We start from the raw sequence: 19,415 nt of genomic DNA on the forward strand, positions 1-19,415 counted from the left end.
AGGCAGTGTTCAATAAAGAAGCCACATGCATTTGAAGGAGTTGCAACTTTTAGGTGATTTAATAATGCTACCTGGTATAGACAGAAAGGAAATGGGTTGGGCTTTATGTTTCAGCGTGAAACAGAGCGTGACATGAGTGCTTTGGCAGGCATCACACTCCTTTGACCGGCAATATTTCACTGTTGCTTAAGTAATGTCTTTCCACTGAGAGGCAAAGCTTGGGTCCTTACTCCCTTTTAGTTAATGCCGTCAGTTCTTGGGAAGGGCAGATTTCATATGCTGCCAGTTCCAGAGTGGGCATTCATCTTCCACTTGTCTAAGCATTTTCATCTCTTTCAGATGTGTAAGGTATTTTTAAGATGCAGGTAGGTATAATGTTGCAGAAATTCTCAGTGTTCTGCCAGGGCTGAAGTTAATTTGTGTTTCAATAGCATCTCACCAAGGTGATAGTACTGAGGAAAAATTATACACCAACCTCTTTTTCTCTTTTCTTGCTTTGTTTCATACTGGTAACTACTATGCTCCCTGGGATGGATCTGACAAAAGAGCTAAGGGAGCTAGAGCTGTGGGACAAAGCAATCAGCACACTCTGTCGTGCAAAAACAGAGGTAATATCTGTCCCGTGACAGCTGATCCTGCCCTGCATCACCCACTGTATGAAATTATCTCTTTGAATATTTTATCACATTTGTAATGGAAATAGTAACATAAATGTGATGACAATACAGGATGCTTCCTTTTTTCTCTACAAGAATTTGTAAAATTTTTATGGAAAAAAGGTCATTTTTGGCATTGTTTGAACCTTGTTTTAAACATGAGGAACACAGAATTGAAAAAAAAATGATGCAACATTTTTAATCTGTATTAAAACTCAACAGCATTTATTATGTTGATGAAATTCTTGATACAATTCAAACTAAGCATAGGGGGTTTTAATCTGTCTATTGATATACAGAAGCTTTTTAAACATATACACGTGATCATATACACTGAAAACATCTCTCCTCATTTTTCTTAGAACCACAGAATCAATTATGTTGGAAAAGACCTCCAAGATCACGGAGTCCAATCTTTGATTGATCACCACCATCTCAGCTAGAGCAGAGCACTGTGTCACATCCAGTCTTTCCTCGAGTACCTCCAGGGATGGCAATTCCAACACCTGCTTGGGCAGTCCAATCCGATTCTTCCCCTTCTGTGAAGAAATTCATCCTAATGTCCAGCCTGAACCTTCCCTAGTGCAGATTTTGGCCATGTTGCCTTGTCCTGTAACTTTTTACATATGAGGAGAGACAGCCCCACACCTGGCTACAACCTCCGTGCAGGTAGTTGTAGGCAATGATAAGCTCATGCCTGAGCCTCCTCTTCTCCAGGCTAAACAACCCCAGCTCCCTCAACTATTCCTTAGAGGACTTATGCTTTAGACCCTCCACGAGTTCCTCATAGGACTTACCCTCTAGACACCTTCCTACCAGACTAATATGAGATTAAAAATCTGAAATTTCTTCCCCAAAATAGTCTTTGCCATGCTAGAAGGTAATTTCTGAAACTAGCAGGTGTGTTGTAAGTGTATCTTACACTTTTCTGACATGTATACTAGAGCTCTGGAAAGGTAGTAGACTGGCACAGTGGAAAATTAATTCCTTGATATGACCTTGTTGTAAAGTTTAGGCAGTTCTTAAGCTCATTTCTCATATTTCCTACTCATCCCACCTTAAATTATGCTAAGGGATCTGCCCAGATTTCCAGAGCAGTTTATAGATGGACTTTTAAGCGCAAATAATTTGAGACTAGAACAGTGTGTTTGTCATTCCTGGTAAAGTGGATGATCAAAGATTTCAGCCTAAAGGTGATACTGCAATAGAAGACTGTACAAATAATAAATGATAATAATTAATCAGAACAGTCTAAGCATGAAAAGTAGCACTATATAGCTCCCCCAGGTGCCTCTTCCTGACATGAAGAGTTCACCTTGAGGATGAATTGACAGTTCATTCTCTATGCCCATGAAATTTCCAGTCTCCCTGAGAGGCTCTATTAGCAGCAATTGTGTTTGTAATTTGTAGACATGTCAATCAACTAATTTCATATAGGTCACTGAACAATTATTAGAATGCAACAATTTGGATTTTTACTGACCCAGGCTGAATTTCAGCTGGTAATTTACATCTGAAAGACTCCATATGGTATTACAAAGTCCCCGAGCCTGCAGTTTCCAACTGTTTATTTAATTCAGGTATGTTTATTAGTTTTAACACACATTCACACAGTCTACACAACTTAGTTTGTAGATCTGCATGGATAAATTCCATTGAATTGACATTATATGTGGAAAGCATAGTTTGCTAAATTAATTTGTGTGGGCCTAGGACATTAAGAAAAAAATGGTAGTGATTTCAGAGTATTCAATTTCTTTCCTCTTTTTGTTGTTCTTTTTTTTTCAGAGTGGGGGCTTCGATTCTCAATTTCTGGAAGTATTGCACAGAATCACAGGATGCTTGGTTTTGGAAGGGACCTCTGGATATCATCTAGTCCACTCCCTTGCTAAAGCTAGTTCACCTGGAGCAGGTTGCACAGGTTCACATCCAGGTGGGTTATGAATATCTCCGGAGGAGAAGACTCCACAACCTCTCATGACTGCCTATTCCAGTCCTAATATCGCCTGCAAAGTGTTCATCCTCTTTGTGATTCAGTTTCTGTCCATGGCCCCTTGTCCTGTCACTGAGTTGAACTGAAAAGAGCCCAGCCCTATCCTTTTGACACCTGCCTTTAAGATATCTGTACATATTGATAATATCCCCTCTCAGTTATTTCTTCTCCAGGCTAAACATCCCCAGCTCCATTATCCTTTCTTCATAAGACAGATGCTCCAGTCCCCTGAGCATCTTTGTAACCCTCCACTGGACTTGCTTCTGGATCTCCATGTCTTTATCGTACTGAGGAGCCCAGAACTGGACACAGTACTCCAGATGTGGCCTCACCAGGGCAGGTTAGATGGACCAGATCACCTTTGGTGACATGCTGGTAATGCTCTTCCCAATGCAGCCCAGGATACCATCTTGACCATAAGGGTGCGCTGCTGGCTCATGGACAGCTTGTTGTCCACCAGGACCTCCAGGTCCTTCTGCACGGAGCTGCTTTCCAACGGGTCACCCCCTAACCTACCCTGGTGTGTTAGGTTATTCATCACCAGGCTTCCCTTTGTTGAACTCGATTAGGTTCTTCTCTGTCCAACCTTCTAGCCTTAAAATGGATACTTTTGCCCTCATTTTTCCTGTGTTGCCCAGCCTGACTGTCTGGCCAGCCACACAAGGCTTTACGGTCCAGCTTGTGCTGGGAGCCCTGGTGTGCCCTGGGAAAGGGCTCTTCCAAGCAATATGGCAGCTGTATGAATTCCCCCTTCCTGTGACCTGGACTGTGGGCCCAGAGCCTGACAGCTGCTTTCTAGGAATCTTCCCCTGAATCACATGACATTTGTCCCTGGACATGACAAATGTAAGAAGGTTCAGAGGTTCCATTTTTCTTGAGCAGATGCTGTGCAGCTTAGATAACTGACTTAATTGCTTTTTCAAGGTTTTACTCCTGGGAGAACTGCTAAAGTATTTGGACACCTGGGAGCACAGTGAGTACTACTGATTTATCTAATGCATTTACCATCAATGCTTTTTCTGGGATTAAAATTTTGAACTAAAAAATGCATAATATCTGATTTTACGAGAAGTCCATATTCTTGCCTAGCTAGGAAAACCACAAGGGAGCAGCCTTTCTTAAGGTTTCTCAGTTCTTTTGGTTGTCAACCATAAAGCACAGAGAGGCACAAACAAATAAAGTTAGGGTAGAACTTTCCATGCATATCAAAGATTTCAAGACTTGACAGTGGGAAGTTCACTTTCTTTTATTATTACAGGCAGTGCTCAGTCTTGCATAAGACAGAGTGTGTTTGGCCCAGATCTACAAGAGCTAATCAGCACGCTGAGAATTAACTATGAGGGTAAGTGCTATGCTGCATTAGCCTCGAGGCGTAGAGAGTGCGCTTTACAGAAGTGGGCCCCACAAGGACTTCGGAAGAGCTTGCCTCTTCAAACTGTGCAGAGTCCAGATAGCCAGGTCTAGTTCATAAGTGTAATTCTTCTTTTGGGAACTGTAATGGGCTCTGCACTTCACTAACCTGCAGGAATAAGACACAAACTTCCTCCTCCCTGACCTCTTTGACTATCCATAAGCTTTGTTAGTGTTGAAAAGTCTCAAGCTCTGCCTGAAGTCTTGTACAAGCAGCCTGAACCAAATCTGTAGAGCAATGACAGCAAGAGTCAGCAAAATACTGGAAAGAAGGATCTCATTCTCATGCAAATGTCTTCAGAAAGAAAGAATAAGAGATGTGAAACATACAGAAAATATGATATATTACAGTAGTTTCTAAAAAGAACATTTTTCAAAGTTTTCTTGAGCTGTCAGCAGCTGTTTAAGTTTGTTAAGAAGCAACGGGGCAAAATGAAATCTTTTCATATATGATTATTTTTATATTTTCAGTACCTTTTTACCCCCCAGGTACTATCTAGTGACACACAAGATAATGCACTGTGTCCATGCAGAAACACAGCAAAAAGATCAAACATTTCACTTCATCGTCTTCAAATACTTTCATGCTACCATGGGCAAGAAGAATAGAGGAAAAGAAGCAAAAGTATACTTTAAATAGGATCTAGGAAAGAAAGAGTTTGTACACTGAGCTGCTATAAATTACTGCGAGTAAAGCTGAAAAATCGCCAAATGCTAGAGATGTAACAGTCTGGAAATGCAAGTAGAGATTTAAACTTCAGCGACCAACCCTACCTCCCCCCACGTTACTTGGAGAAACATAGTCCCTGCTGTTCACCTGTTAGTCCCAGGAGTAAGAGAAATTGCAGGTGGACTATATATAAATTATCCACGATTATACAAATATGGCCAATCTAAGTGTGAATGCAGTCATGGAAGCATTGAGGGACAAGCTTCATTTAAAAAAAAAAAAAAAAATTAAAAAACCCCCTAAACCCCACAACTCACAGTTAAGGTATAACACAGTAAACCTTGAGTGACCTTTTTCTTTGTTTATGTTCTATGTCATTAATTTACATTGTCGCTTTTTAAACAAGTAAATAATAAGCTTCTCTCATAATTTCCCTACTATTTCATCAAAATGGTAAATGCTCATTTCTATCATGATGAGCACTTTCTCCAGGATAAAGCACCACTGCTTTTCCATCTATTCCCCTGCAACATATGATTACTCTCTACTCTACTCTCTACTTAATTTTATTTAAGTATCTCAGAACTCCGTTATATAAGGAGGTGAATGAATATCATAAAACAAATAATGAGGACTTCACACCACTTTCCAGTTAGTTAAGAAATATAAGAAGATTTAGGAGGAAACTCATTTTGTTAAAATTACTCGGCAGTTGGAACACTAAAGAAATTAAACCTTTTGGGCAACCACTGCAATTTTTGCATGCTTGTGGTGACATATGAAAACTGTTCCTTGGCCTAAAGAGACTGTGTTAGTGACTGTGTGATGAATTCAGCATGGTATGGCAGGAGAGAAACTGTCAAACCTTATTCACAGTCACATGTAGGAAGGGTAAGAAGATCTGCAAGTAAATGAGAGCTGTTTCATATGCTGTCTTAATGTACCATAATATTCTCAGGCTGTTATTTATGACTTTTTATAACACAACCATTTTGATAGCTATCTGTTACTTCTTCCAAATGAAGTAACAAAAGCATGTTGTACAAAAGCACGTTGTAGATAGAAAAAACAGATTTTTCGTCCCCTTATTCTATTGATTTCCTTGTATCAAAATCAATACAGTATTTCTTCAAGTTTATTTAAGAACTGACCAAAAGATACTGTGGAGCAAGTCTGAAAAAGCCCAGAAAAGAGTGAACTCTAGGGACTTGTTCATGCAGTGTTTAGTTTCCCTTCTCCTGTGAGACAGTGATCAGATGAAAGGTAGAATGTATCAAATGAACACAATGGTTCTATTTGCATTTTTTTTAAAGCAAGTCTTACTTTCCTTGTACTAGTCTTAAGAAAGTTTGGCTCACTAAGCTCCTTATATGTCAATTTGTTTTTCTTCTGTTACATGACAGTTCTATAAGAAAAGAGAAAAAGTCAGATGCAGGAAAATATGCCTCAGTCACATAGCCTGATACCACTGTGGCAGCAGGGAAGGAGGGTATTAATGGCATTATTTAATGGCAGAAAAGAAAGATCCTGCATGGACCATGATTCTAGAAAGAGTCCATGACCTAAACTGCTCAATGTCTGATAGTGGCTCAGTGAGCTGTTAGTACCCTTCTATATACAATGGTTTTTCCTCCTTTAATTCAATTTCAAACTTATGAGGAATTTCCAAAATGATACCAAAATGACAATGATAACAGGACCAAATGTTGTGTGTGTGGTTTTTTTTTTTAATTAAAAGTAATCAATAGTTTGATGATAGAAAGCTGCAATCCCAGCTGTATTTTCAGTTTCGTATTCAGTAGCCACAAACTGCAGGACAACGTTCGCGACAAACTCGCGTTTTGAGAAACCTTTCAAAGACATGACAAAAATACAGCCTACTCTTTATAGCCTCCAGCAAGACCATCTCATGCTCTGATCTCTCTAGATTTTACATGCTCTGGTAGGCAGGTTGAGTGCTTGACTGGCAAGCGCTGGCTTTTCCAAGGAAACCCAAGACACTGCTAGTGACCGTGCTGGCTGCTGTGCATTTACCACAGTCTTTGTTCAACACTAAGCCTGTCACCTGATATATCACTAATGAGCACTGACTTCTGGAATAAAGGCTCCAAGTCAAGTTGCTTAATCACCCAAGGTGTCATAAGATCCCACATCAGGGAACCTACCAGTTTTAATGTACTGTTGAATTACATTCTTCCTGCAGCTATATTCAGAGGCAGAATACTTTAGTTCCTGTTTGAAGCTCTTCTCTTGTCTGATACATCGTATTTGGTTTTCTGATTTATGCAGCAGGGTTTGGGAGATAAGATTGCTCATAAATACTCTTTAGTTTCTTTGAGTGTATGGAATTAGCTTATGATTTAATATTTATAAAGTATTTTGGAATCTCTGTGAAAGGTGCTGTAAGAATGCACTTCAAGGGGCTGTTTCAGATATGCAAGGTCAGGCCATAGCAGAAAAGAGCTAAGAGAGAGAGCAAATATAATTTCAGAGGATATATCATAATTAATAGACTTTGTCAAAGGGAATCCTAGGGCAATCTGCAGATGAGGAAGATGATACATCAACAGAGCCTAAAAGAAGTCCAAGGAATTTACAAAAGCATAGCTTCCTGATGCATACTTGAAGTGTTATAACTCTACAAGCATGAGAGTAATTGTTAGACCCCAGCTACCAACCGAGTCCCACACAGCCACTCTCTCACTCCCACACCAGCAGGACTGGGGAGAGAATCAGAAGGATAAAAGCTAGAGAACTTGTGGGTTGAGACAAAGACAGTTTAACAGGGAAAGCAAAAGCTGTACATGAAAGCAAAGCAAAACAAGGAACAAATTCACTCCTTCCTATGGGCAGGCGGGTGTTCAGCCATACCCAGGAGGGCAGGGCTTCACCACATGTAATGGTTACTTTGAAAGACAAACACCCTCACTCCAAACTTCCTCCCCCTCCTCCATCTTTCCCCCACTTTATATACTGAGTGTCATATGGTCTGCAATATCCCTTTGGTCAGTTTGGGTCATCTGTCCCTGCTACATCTCCTCCCAGCCTCCCATGCACCCCCAACTTCCTTACCAGCCTGGCAGTAAAAAAATCAGGAAAGTCCTTGGTCTGTGTGAGCTCTGCTCAGCAATAATAAAACCACCTCTACATCATCAAACCTGTGTTCAGCACAAATCCAAAACATAGCCCCATACTAGCCAGTACGAAGAAAATTAACCCTACCCCAGCCAAAACCAGCACACTAATTTATGATTTATCTGTAAATAGTGAAATGGTAGGGTTGTTCAGTTTGCTTGTTGTCTTTTGTTTTAGAAAAATGCAAAATGAAAATTAAGTAAATTAACTTTAATATCAAATAATCATCAATAAAAGGAGACCATGCCAACTTGCTGAAGAAAATTGATATTTTAAACAAAACAGCCAATAATTACAGTAATTTTCTGTTCCACAAACCTCTGATTGACAATACCTTCAGATGGCTTCCCATGTAATTTTATAGCTCTAGCAATAGCTTAGTGTTGCTGCTGAATATTACAATAAATATTGACTATTTATCTTTCAATGGATGATAGTATTACAGTTTTATTCAAACAGGAATCTTTTTTTACAGTGGCTTTCTAAAAGGAGATTAATATATCATACAAATATTTATTATTATAGATAATACAGTAGAGAGATTATTGAGTCCACCATGGAGTCCAATGCCATCAGTCTGCCTTATCAGAAAAGGGTCCCCACAAAACCAAAAGTAATCAAACCCTGTAGAGGCAGAAGATTGGCACTGGCACTGCAAGGGCACTGTATTTTTGAGTGACCTCAGCAGATTAGTACAGTATGGAGAGTCCTATTCAAACCTGAACTCAGAACAGGTACATATTACTGAAGCAGGTTGTAATGTCTCCTCTTCTGATGCTGCTGGTGATGTTTCTCATGCTTCTCCTTTTTCTGTTCAGGTTTCTCTGCTTACTACAATTCTGCATGTCAGAGCTCACAAAGCTGAAGAATACTTTATTTGTAAGGTGGAAGGCAATGTTTTTAGCACCCCAAATTTAAAATCTTTTTGCTTTGATTACCTTCTTCCTAAAGTTTCTTATACAGGTTTTAGTCAGCAGAACTGTGTTGCTAACATAAACCCGACACCAGGTAAACAGTATTTTGTTGTTTGGGACTGAGACTAAAAGAGCTGTCCGGTTCTGATAGAGTCACAATTGGGTGCCTTGGGAGAATTGTTGAGCCTGAGTGGAAATGGCAGAAATTCAAGGAGTGACACTGGGACAGCCACTGGTCATGCAGCAGTAATTGTTCAGTTCTGGTTCTCTCCATCTCAGAAAGCATATAGTTGAAAACAGTATGAGAAAAGGCAGCAAGGATTATCAAACACCAATATTCATGGCAGAAACAGTTAAGTAAATGAGAAGTCTTCTTTTTTGAAAAATAAATGAGCAGACATGGTATAAGCAGATTCAGGTACGTAGGGATTGGGAGTGGTTGTTTCCTGCATCTTCCCTTACAGGATATAAGGGGAGGAAGGGGTCAAAAGTAGCCAGCATATATGAGTTGAGCGGTCTGCAATGTGTAGTTTAGTTATAGTGCTCCTGGCCAAAATATGTTGCAATTATATAAGCTTACACAGACCCCAGAGAAAGCTGGTGAAAGTCATGGAAAACAAATCCTTCAGAAATTTCTAAATATGCCCGGCCCAGGAATTACTCAAGCTGCAAAAAAGTTTGGAGGCAAAGGGGATACTTCAGGGAAAAGTGTATGGTAACTCTGTTCTTACACTCTTGTCAGAAACTTCCTTTTGTTCTCTCTGAGAGATAGACACAGGGCTTAAAGGACCTGGTCAGACCAAAGAGGACTCTTACAGTTTTGACATGCAGGTGGAAAGAAGTCACACCTTAGGCTCTACCTGGATCATCCAGGCTTACCAGCTGCTTTGAACACAGGAAGTAAGAAGCACCTATGGTGCAAAACAGCACTGAAATATTGAATGATCAATAGAAATTGCATGTTAACAGAGGAAAAGGAGCAACAAAGAAAGGACCTGCAGTGGAAAAACAGGCAGTTAAAAGCTACATGAGAGTTAAAACTCCCTGGAAAAAGAAGAGTTTTGAACAGCACTTCACTCTGCCTTTTCTAGCAATGGATGTCAGAAAAAGGCAGAGATTCAGAAGGTAGTCTTCATTCTAACAATAGCTAGCTCTGAAGCTCTTGATGTGTTTAATAGCTTCCACTTAACTCATGTAGAATATACCGACTGTAAAACTGCTAGAAATATTTGAAGATTCCTGCATTCTATGGAAATGTAAAATGGACGAGAAAGCTGAAGGCTTCTCTTTTTTTTTTTTTTTTAAACAGTAATGGGAAAATACCTTGAGTATGGCATTTTCCCATTACTGAGGCTGAAAAACCAGTTTTGCAATCTAGAACAGTGGGAGGAGGTGCTAAGATACGATGAAAGGAATATCCAAGCAATGATAGAGTATGTGCAATGTACCCAAAGACCCAGCGGGATGAGGTAAGATAACTTTTCATATACAGAATGAGCAATATCTCTGCAGAAGATAAAAAGGTTGCAATGAGGTGTTCATTCATTTTAAACTGAACATTAGCGGGCAGTAAAAAAAGTGCTGCTATACTCATCCAACCAGGACTGGCAGGAGAAAAAGACAGATATGAATTAACAAATTAATCTTTGTGGATATTGTATGTATCTATTTCTGTAAACTGTATGTGTAAACTAGATACATGTGCAAATAACATACTAGAAGACAAAATTTGAATAGTATCTAGAAAAATTATTATGTTCTTATGTTAAAAGCATGCCCATCCAGAAACTCAAAGGCATGAGACAACGGACACTGAGTCTAAGTTATATTTAAGACCTAATAGAAGAGGGCTGAAACTCAATCAAGTAATAAAAAAAATGTAGCTGAGAATCTCTCCAAAGTGTATACGGGTTTACAGTAATACAACACAGTCAAAACTGTTACCTGTTCATTATGAAACATTAAGCACCACTATGCTCAAATACATAGGGAGACTTTGGCCTTTCCAAGACAAAATCCGAATTTAGTTTAAATGTATCATAATCCCTGTAATTTAAAGATAATCAATATAATATGAAAGTGACTATATGCAATTTATTGTCCCTACTTAAAAAAAAAAAGTCTGAACGTGCTTGGCAAAGAAGCAGGGGTCTTTTATACAGCATTTGACACGAGTTTAATAGATCAATACCTATTGTCCATTTAATCTGATAAAGATGCCCTATCTGATCTGTGACAAATATGTGCACATTGAGGTCCAGAATTAACACCAAATGTGGGATCTTAAAGAAAATAATGAAAATCATTATCAAAGTGTGCCTCACACAATATCATCTTCAAATCTCAGAATGTGGAATACTTTATTGAACCAGACATTTTGCTGTTAATGTCTGCAAGAGATAGCATCACCTTTGCCTGTATGGCATGCATTAAAACAACAAGAAGAAGTGAATTTCTTGTAATTCTGCAACTATTTTAACAGAATTTAATTGACCTAAGTAAAAGAACAGATTGTCTTGAAAATGCATACTTTCAGAAAATGTATTTCATATAATAAGAATGATTTCTGACTGTAAATAATATCAGAATGCATTTTAGTAGTCACTCAAATTTAGCTTTGACAGGAAAATTGATTATTCTTTTCAGAATTCGTAGTGCAGGGACATGATGCCAGAGACGGGACGTAGCTGCTTCCTGAGAATGTGACAGGAGGTAGCCCTGTCAAAAGCAGGGTTTGAATCTATTGAATCTAGAAAAATGCAGAAACCGTTGTTTTTAGGGAACTGTAGTTTTTACATTGTTTCTAAACAAGAGCTTCAAGTTAGAGCAGGACCAATCTCTTATTTCTTGCATTGTTGTAGATAAAATTAAACAGTTTTCCTTTTCAAAGTAAATCCTTTTCTTAGAATTTCAGAATCCAGTCATTTATGTTTCCATTGAGAGGAACTTTATCATGGGATAAAGGTTTAATCCCCAATACACTGTGCATTTTAATCAGTTTAAATCTTTGTCTGAGAACAGACATTTCACAATCAATGGATTTTAATAACCTTTGGGGGAAAATTGCATTAAAGGCAAGTAGTAATACTTTTCTGGTTTCCCTCTTTGTTACTGTTGGTTTTCTATTTTGTTATTAAGAATCTTAGCATGAGACTCAGATCTTCAGGCATTCATCTGCTCTTGATGATTTTTCCTCGTATGAAGTTCTAATTCTCTTTTTGTGACAACATAATAATTTCCACAGCAGCTAATTGCAATATTTGTAACCACTGATTAGAACTACAGGTGGGGATATGTAGTCAGGACCTACTGAATTAAAAACAAAACAAGTTCCAAACAAGCCAAAATAGATGACAAGGAACAGAAGTGTTTTCATCATTGTGTTTCCAAAGCAACTATATTTTTTTTATAAAAAAGTGGATGTAAAGCATTCACTGCCAGTGAAGGACTTCTTTAGACAGAACCTCCTGGTAATTCAGTTTTCTTTACTGTGATTTCTTTACAGGAGTGGTGTTTAGGGTGATTGGAATTGTAGGTTGTGGTTTTTTTTCTGGAGCCACAGAAAAAGAAATCATCTACAAACTAATGTTTCTGTCAGTCTGAGGTCTCTTCCTGAATGATTAGAAACTAGAGCAAAGCAAAGAATTTTGCTTTTATCAGCCACTCTATGTTTGCTTGGAGAGACAGTGAAAGAAGGAAATATCAAATAGTTTTACTGGATCACTGAAGAAGGAGTTATTAATTTATAATTTGCCCTACAAGGGATGCATACTGTGACAGTGTCCCAGCACCAGCACAGGAAGCAGTTGTAGCTCACCTGTCTTTCCTGCCTTCTTACCCTCCATGCTAGTATGCTTTAATTATCTTTCCACATCTAGCCAGGCAACCCCGAGGTGGATTAAGAAGAAATGATAGCATCCCATTATCCAGGTTTCTAACTCAGGCACTTGGAAGCTGCTTTTCATGTTGTTCCTAGAGCTATGGTTGCAGCATTTTTGATGTGTTTAATGCATTACATCCTGGATTTTTTAAATCAGAAATGGATGGGATAATTATAAGAAAAAATGTTTCAGAGCAGCAGGACGGTAGCTGGCATTTTAGCCTTGAGCGTGAGGGTGGACTTTCCAGTTCATTGGGAAGCTCTTCCTCCCTGCAGTGCAATTTCTTCCTTCAGATTTTGTACAGGCTGCTATACTCAGCAGGAAAGATTAAAAAGGGCTGTGACAGTCTATCCCCAAGTGAAAAATAGAGTGCAGGCATCAAAACAGCTAGACCTGGCTTAGATAAAGCAAAACTATGATTTTACTTGTTCTTTGCCTTGAACCTAATTTCAGCCTATATTTCTTGGAGGACCGAAAATGCTTATTCAGACCTTAATTGCAAATATCAGATAGAGAGGAGCTTTAATACCAGGTTTTGTGCTATGGAAGAGTAGAACATTTTTTATTAACTAGTATTTTTTTCTGGCCTACCACTTTCAGCTAGCAAATAACGGTCTGTGTTAGGAATTCTTTATTGGATCCAAGCTGGAAAATATGAACAGTTTCATAATAAAACAAACTGAAAAATGGCAAACAATTTTTTTCCCTCCAACTTTTATTTAACTGGTCCTTACACCTATTAAAATCACCTCAAAGTCAATACTATTGATTATATTTCAAAGCTCATTATGAGGACAGTTTGAAGAGAAGTGGCAGGTTATCAGACTTTGCTTTAGATTACATTTGTCAATACTATATTTTAAAACATCCTTTGTAACAACACGGTTTTGAAGGTTCATTTGCCACAACTTGAAAGATTTCAGTCATTGATGAAATATGTGTTCTGTGCAAGGGTACTAGGTTTTTTGTGGTGTAAATAGATCTGTTCTGCTGCAGACCCATAAATGTTGAAATCTGGATCTATACTGTAAATGCTTTTAATGTCAATATGCATGTACCTGTATAAGAACCAATTCATATGAAGTCCATGACCTGTTTTTATGTTCACTTTCAGTTAATATTCACAGAGTGACTGGAATGATCGATCAAAACTCTGTTTATTAAACAAAATTTTAATCTCAATTACAGAACCTTTTGAAATTGCTTGAATTTATTTTTCCACTTCTATGGACAAGAGTTTTCCTCTAACAGGAGTTGTGGACTTGTCTGATGGAAGAAGTGCTCTTCAAGGGAATGGAAAAAAGTAGATATTGGGTATATAAAAAGAAGTAATTTGCAACCGTAATTGTGAAGCAACTGAAATTGCCTTTGCTTCGTAACAGATTAAATCAACTGTGGGTAACCAAATGTAAGAGGAAAAAAACCCCAAACCACTCAAAATTGCATCAGACAAAGGCATGGACTAAGTGCTTCTTTTTTTTTCCTTCTGCTTGTCGAAGGGTGGTCTTACGTAATATTGAGACTACTGTTCTGTGAGCCTGTGATAGACCTCACAGAAGAAATTAAGTGAAATAATTTGCTGAGGAAGATGGTAGCATATTCTTTTGGTTAAAATTTGGGAATTCCCTGTCCTTTTCTATCCTGGTCACAGTGGCATGCCTGCCTGCCTGCAGATGCAGTGGTCTGCCATAGCACGGACTTCCCAGTAAATTGCTTTATGCCTTGTTCCTGCCTGGCCTAACCTTACCTTTCCCCCAGAGAGTTTCCCAGGGGGACAGGGAGTCCATGAGGATGATCATTTCTCCAGCTGCACTCCTTGAATCCTACACCTTTTATCCTGCCAAACAGTGCTGGGTTTTAGACTCCAGCCTGTTATTACTGTTGCCCAACTATTTTCCCCTCATTTAGACTCCTTCTGAAAGAAAACCTGTTTATTTGTGGAGATCCCCACTCCTGCATCTTCACAGCCCCAAAATGATGAGAATCACCTGAAAATAAAGCTGATGCCATATCATATATGAGTCCCCAATAGAAATTGCTCAACCTAGAATCCTCAAGGGATATCTCCTTTGCGATCCTCTGGTGACTTTTAAAACTTACCAAGGACACATCGAGTATCTGCTGGTTGGCCTAGCAGTATTGTGTTGTGTTTGTGGTCATTATTTCTTCAGTCCACTGAACTGCAACAGCCAGCTGCTGAAATAAGTGCATGAAATCATTTGTCTTTGAGCCAAAGCAGAGTATTTAGGGCAGACAGCAGTGAGAGAAACTTGTGCTTGCTGCTACAAGGATGACATTCGTGTTACTCCCTTGTAAAGTGCTAGTTCCATCAAGGATGAGCAGCGCTGTAGTTGTTCATCCAGTCCGGAAGAAGCGAGAGTGCCAGTTCCTAGAATCCTTTTGGCCAGTTCTCTCCCAGCAGTTCACTGTCCATTCAACCTCTTCTCTGACAGAATTGTAGTCTTCCCCTTTTTCAGGCTCTGCTGCTTACCAAGAGAGAGGAAAGAGGAGACCTGCATGTTGCAGGTGACCTGCTGCATACTGGAATAAGCAGAGTTCCTGACAGATAACTAAACCTGAGAGCACGCCATATGCTGAAGTGTTCACGCCTAAAAGCTTCTGAGGCAATGTTTGACTGTGATACTACAGCTACAGTTGTTCACAAGAAATTCAAAGGCAAAGTTCAACTTTCAATTTGCTTGCATGAAAAGTTTGACCAGATAAGTCCTTAAAAGTAGATGATAAATACATCATATTAGAGAATTCATTCAATTCATGAAAGATGTACTGTCATTCGGATGAGAGCTTAGCAGATTATTGTTAATAATTTTTTAAACCAATGAATTCAGCCTCTTGGATCAACAATTGCCTGTGGAAAGATTCTTGAAGTTACCTGATTGATTTTACTCAGAGGTGGGTTTTTCCCCCTCTTTTTTTTTCCCTTTTCTACTGGGATTATACTGTGAGGAAAAGATAGTGATTATTTTACAACTGAGTAAAGTTGGACCTGTATTACTTACATTTTTTCATATATAAAATCTGAGTTTAATCATTTTTTGTTTTAGTTTCATTTGTGAAAAGATATATGACTGGGGACACCAAAGAACAGAAAGTGTAATTTAAATTGTTAGCATCTACCTGGACCAGAAGGATTCTACATCACACATAATTTCTAAAACCAGTAAGTTAACATAAGATTTTTACGACTGGGCTTCAGGCTTCAGACATTTTCTTTTTAGCAACTGCATAATCTATTCATGTAGGGGAAGTCAAAGCTCTGCTTTTCTTGTAGTCCCATTTTAGGCTTCCAAACTAGGGAGATGTGGAAGGAGGATCCCTTCACATGGAAAATAGCATGTACGGTTTATGACAACTCTAGTGTATTTGAATGTACAACATAAAAAATGATTCTCAGCTTAAGTGTAGACATGCAGATTTTCTTGGCAACTACAAAAGGAATAAACAAAGTGGAAGAAAATATTTTTTGAAATTTGAGCCAATATTAGAACATATTGTCTGACATTCATTCTCTTGTGCTTGAGACATTAAGTAAGAAACTGAAGACAAAAATGGATTTAAAAAAAGTATTTTCACTGAAGAGGACTCTCCGTATTTTTTCCCCAGAAAATCTTGCTAATAGGAAACTAGCCCATCTTTTCTGTCTCTTCTCATTTCAAGTTTTAATCAGCATTCTGCATCCTTGTTAGATTTCTTCTGGAACTGCTTGTTACAGAGTGTTTCACTTACTAACCTATCTCAAAAACTGTGCATACTCTTCTTTCTAATGTGTCTAATGTCACTTCAAGCATGTTTGTGTTTGCTCTTCTTTCTTTCAGCATATTTACCATGTGCTTTGGTTTTCTGTGTTGGCTTTTAAATATGTTTGTCCAAGATATTATGTAAGAGACCTTTATTCTTCCTCTTAATTATTGTAATTTATTTGTGTGTATGTGTGTGTGTGTGTGCATGAAATGGTGCTTTAAAAAAGTTTAGTATCTGTTTATTTATGAACACTGGAGAGAGCTTCCATGTGCAATATGAGAGAATCTGCAAGGGAGAGAAAGAAATACAGCTAAACAAGTGGGATAAATGAAGGTGAAAAATTTCTTGAGCTTCATAATTTAGAGAAATGAAATTTCTTCCAGAAATTAATTGCAGCTGTATGCATGCATGTATCTGGGGGCAGATTTTTTTCTTTAGCATAGCTCATTTGAAGTGCTAAGGGCAAGCTAAGTGCAAGTGGAAAAGAAAGAAAATACCAAATATTTGTTGTCAAGATTGCAGCAAAGGAAAACTGAAAGAGAACAGCTGTAGAGAAAGAGCCAGGAAAAAGATGGATATGCACAGGATTGTGTACTTTACAGCTGAAAGATATATGTAAGGACCATATTAAAAATAAAATTCATGAATTAGAAACCTAGTAGGGAGCAAAGATTGGGAAGTATTACGAAATGAAGAACCTACTCCTCTCACTTGTACTTAACTGAAAAAGAAGAGGAAGAATTTCACCAAGCCAACTTTTCCATTTCTGTAGAAGATTACTGTGCTGTTTTATCAGGGATTGTGATAGAAGGTGCATTTTATATTCCCTTTATATTTTGGCAGGGAACTGACACTTTGTTATTTACATGCATTATGTCGTTATGTTTCATTACACAGTATAATAATATGACACAGCTAAATGACAAAGTCCCCAGTGAATATTTTAAGCAGTAAACATCCCAGGACTGCAGTAAACATGCTAAATTACAAATTCATGGAGTGGTGAATATGGCCATTCAGCGATATAGGAATAGCTCATCTTAATAGACAGTGTGTTCTGTTGAAAGGGCATGGGCAATAGGATAGTGTTTTATTTATTTATTTATTTAAGGGCTGAGTATAGAAACCCTCAAGGAAAGAATATGCAAATTTATTTAAAGCAAATGGCAGAGTAAGCTTGTAGCTGTAAAGAGTTGTCCAGAGTGGGAAAAATCCTGTGGACTTCAATGATGTTTTCACCACTATTATCTACATTTACTGAAGAAAGGGCAAAGGTACTCAGACATTATTTGCAAATTAAAGGCTAGGCTTAGTGATGAAATACTGAGGTTTTATTAGCAACTGATTACTCAAAAAGCTCAGTCAATTAAAAATAACATCTTTAGGAGACTATGCATGAGTCTTGAAGTTGATCTCTCTTTCTCTACCTATAATCCTCCTTGTCATCTTCTCATGTCCATAATGTCTGCATGATGTCACATCATTTAATTTTTTGGTGTAAGAAGTGTCACTTTTATTCCTGACTTTTGCTAAGAAGTGTAAAAACAAATATGGCTGACAAAACAATGAAATAAAAGGCATTGTGTACTGTTTTTTTCTTTTATTTCTTTTACCTTTAACAAGAGAAGGCTAAAGGAATGAGGTGGAGTTGGAGGGTGAGGGCAAGGGTAGTGTGGAACACTCAGCTAGAGAAGAAAACAAGAAAAACAAGTAACCCCCAAGCCTTTTATTTAAAATACACTTTGTTTTAAGGCTTCTAATTACTATTTCCCATCCTGGAAGTGGAAGGCCAGGTTGGATGGGGCCCTGAGCAACCTGGTATAGTGAAAGGTGTCCATGCCCACAGCAGAAAGTTTGGAACTAGATGATCTTTAAGGCCCCTTCCAACCCAACCCATTCAATTATTCTATTTTATGATTCATAAATATATTTATTCTAGATGATTATTCTATAAAAACCTTTAACATCCACCTTTCCCACATTAGTAGGTTTTGGATTTGCCCTTCTCTATAGACTGTGTTCTTTGAATTCTCTGCTAGATACTGAATGCATCCTCTCTAGTCAACCATTATCTGTCAGTCCCTTGCTCTGTGAGATTTTCAAGCTGATGAGTTCCTCGAAGCTACAATGGTCCCAGCCTGTACGTGCACATCCTTGAGTTAACATCTTCATGACTCACAGTTACAATAGAAGAACAAATTGTTCTAGAATGTCAGAATGAAGGTAGTAAAGTGCAGGCTGTTGAAAATAATGAAATGGAAGTAATAAGAATTTGTTTTACATTAATTCTTTGGGATTATATAAAGACAGAAGATTGCAGAGCTGCAACCATATGTGTTTAGACAAAAATAACTTAATTACTGTATGTTAACTGAGACCAGGCTCAGGACTCTAAATTAAAGTTATGAAAACACCATAGTAACAGGAGAGTATATGCAGTAAAGGACAATATACCTTTAAGAACAGAAAAGTTATATTCTGCATGCAGACTTACTTACCAGAACAGGAGAGGTCTAGATGTAACTGCATGATAGAGAGAGTACAAACTGTGTTATAAGGAAATGGATAAAAATGTGCAAACCAGTGTGAAAAGAGACAGCTCAGGAAATGTTTGTATGCATAACAGATTCTCTTAAAGAGGCATATCATTAATCATGAAGACTTCAATTACCCTGGCATAGACTAGAATAAAAATCATGAAATGACTATGGAAAGTTATTTCTGGAGGTAAAAATGGAGTTATTTCTTTTCAAATCTGCTGAGCAATCAGGAAGGTCAGACAAGTCTTTGGATGTATCCCCAAGAAAATAAATATATGTGATCAATGAGACAAAAGTTGGTGAAGATATGATTCATGTGATTGTAGAGCAACAGCATCAAATTTTAAGCACTCAAGAGAATATTCATAAGGCTAGAAGAATAAAAATATTGGACTTTAAAAGGGCAGAGTATGAAGAATATGAAATATATTTAGAATACTGCACAGAATATTAA

General features: G+C 38.1%; 1 long non-coding RNA gene across 1 annotated transcript; it reads left to right on the forward strand.

Moving 5' to 3' along the window:
• Window positions 1-878: 878 nt before the first annotated feature.
• Window positions 879-18,325, forward strand: LOC116798496. The gene is made up of 3 exons (XR_004360906.1): window positions 879-888; window positions 6,972-6,981; window positions 18,204-18,325. It is a non-coding gene; the product is annotated as an uncharacterized LOC116798496 (long non-coding RNA).
• Window positions 18,326-19,415: the final 1,090 nt, after the last annotated feature.

This window comes from Chiroxiphia lanceolata, chromosome 1, assembly GCF_009829145.1.
Source record: "Chiroxiphia lanceolata isolate bChiLan1 chromosome 1, bChiLan1.pri, whole genome shotgun sequence".
NCBI classification, from domain to species: Eukaryota; Metazoa; Chordata; class Aves; order Passeriformes; family Pipridae; genus Chiroxiphia; species Chiroxiphia lanceolata.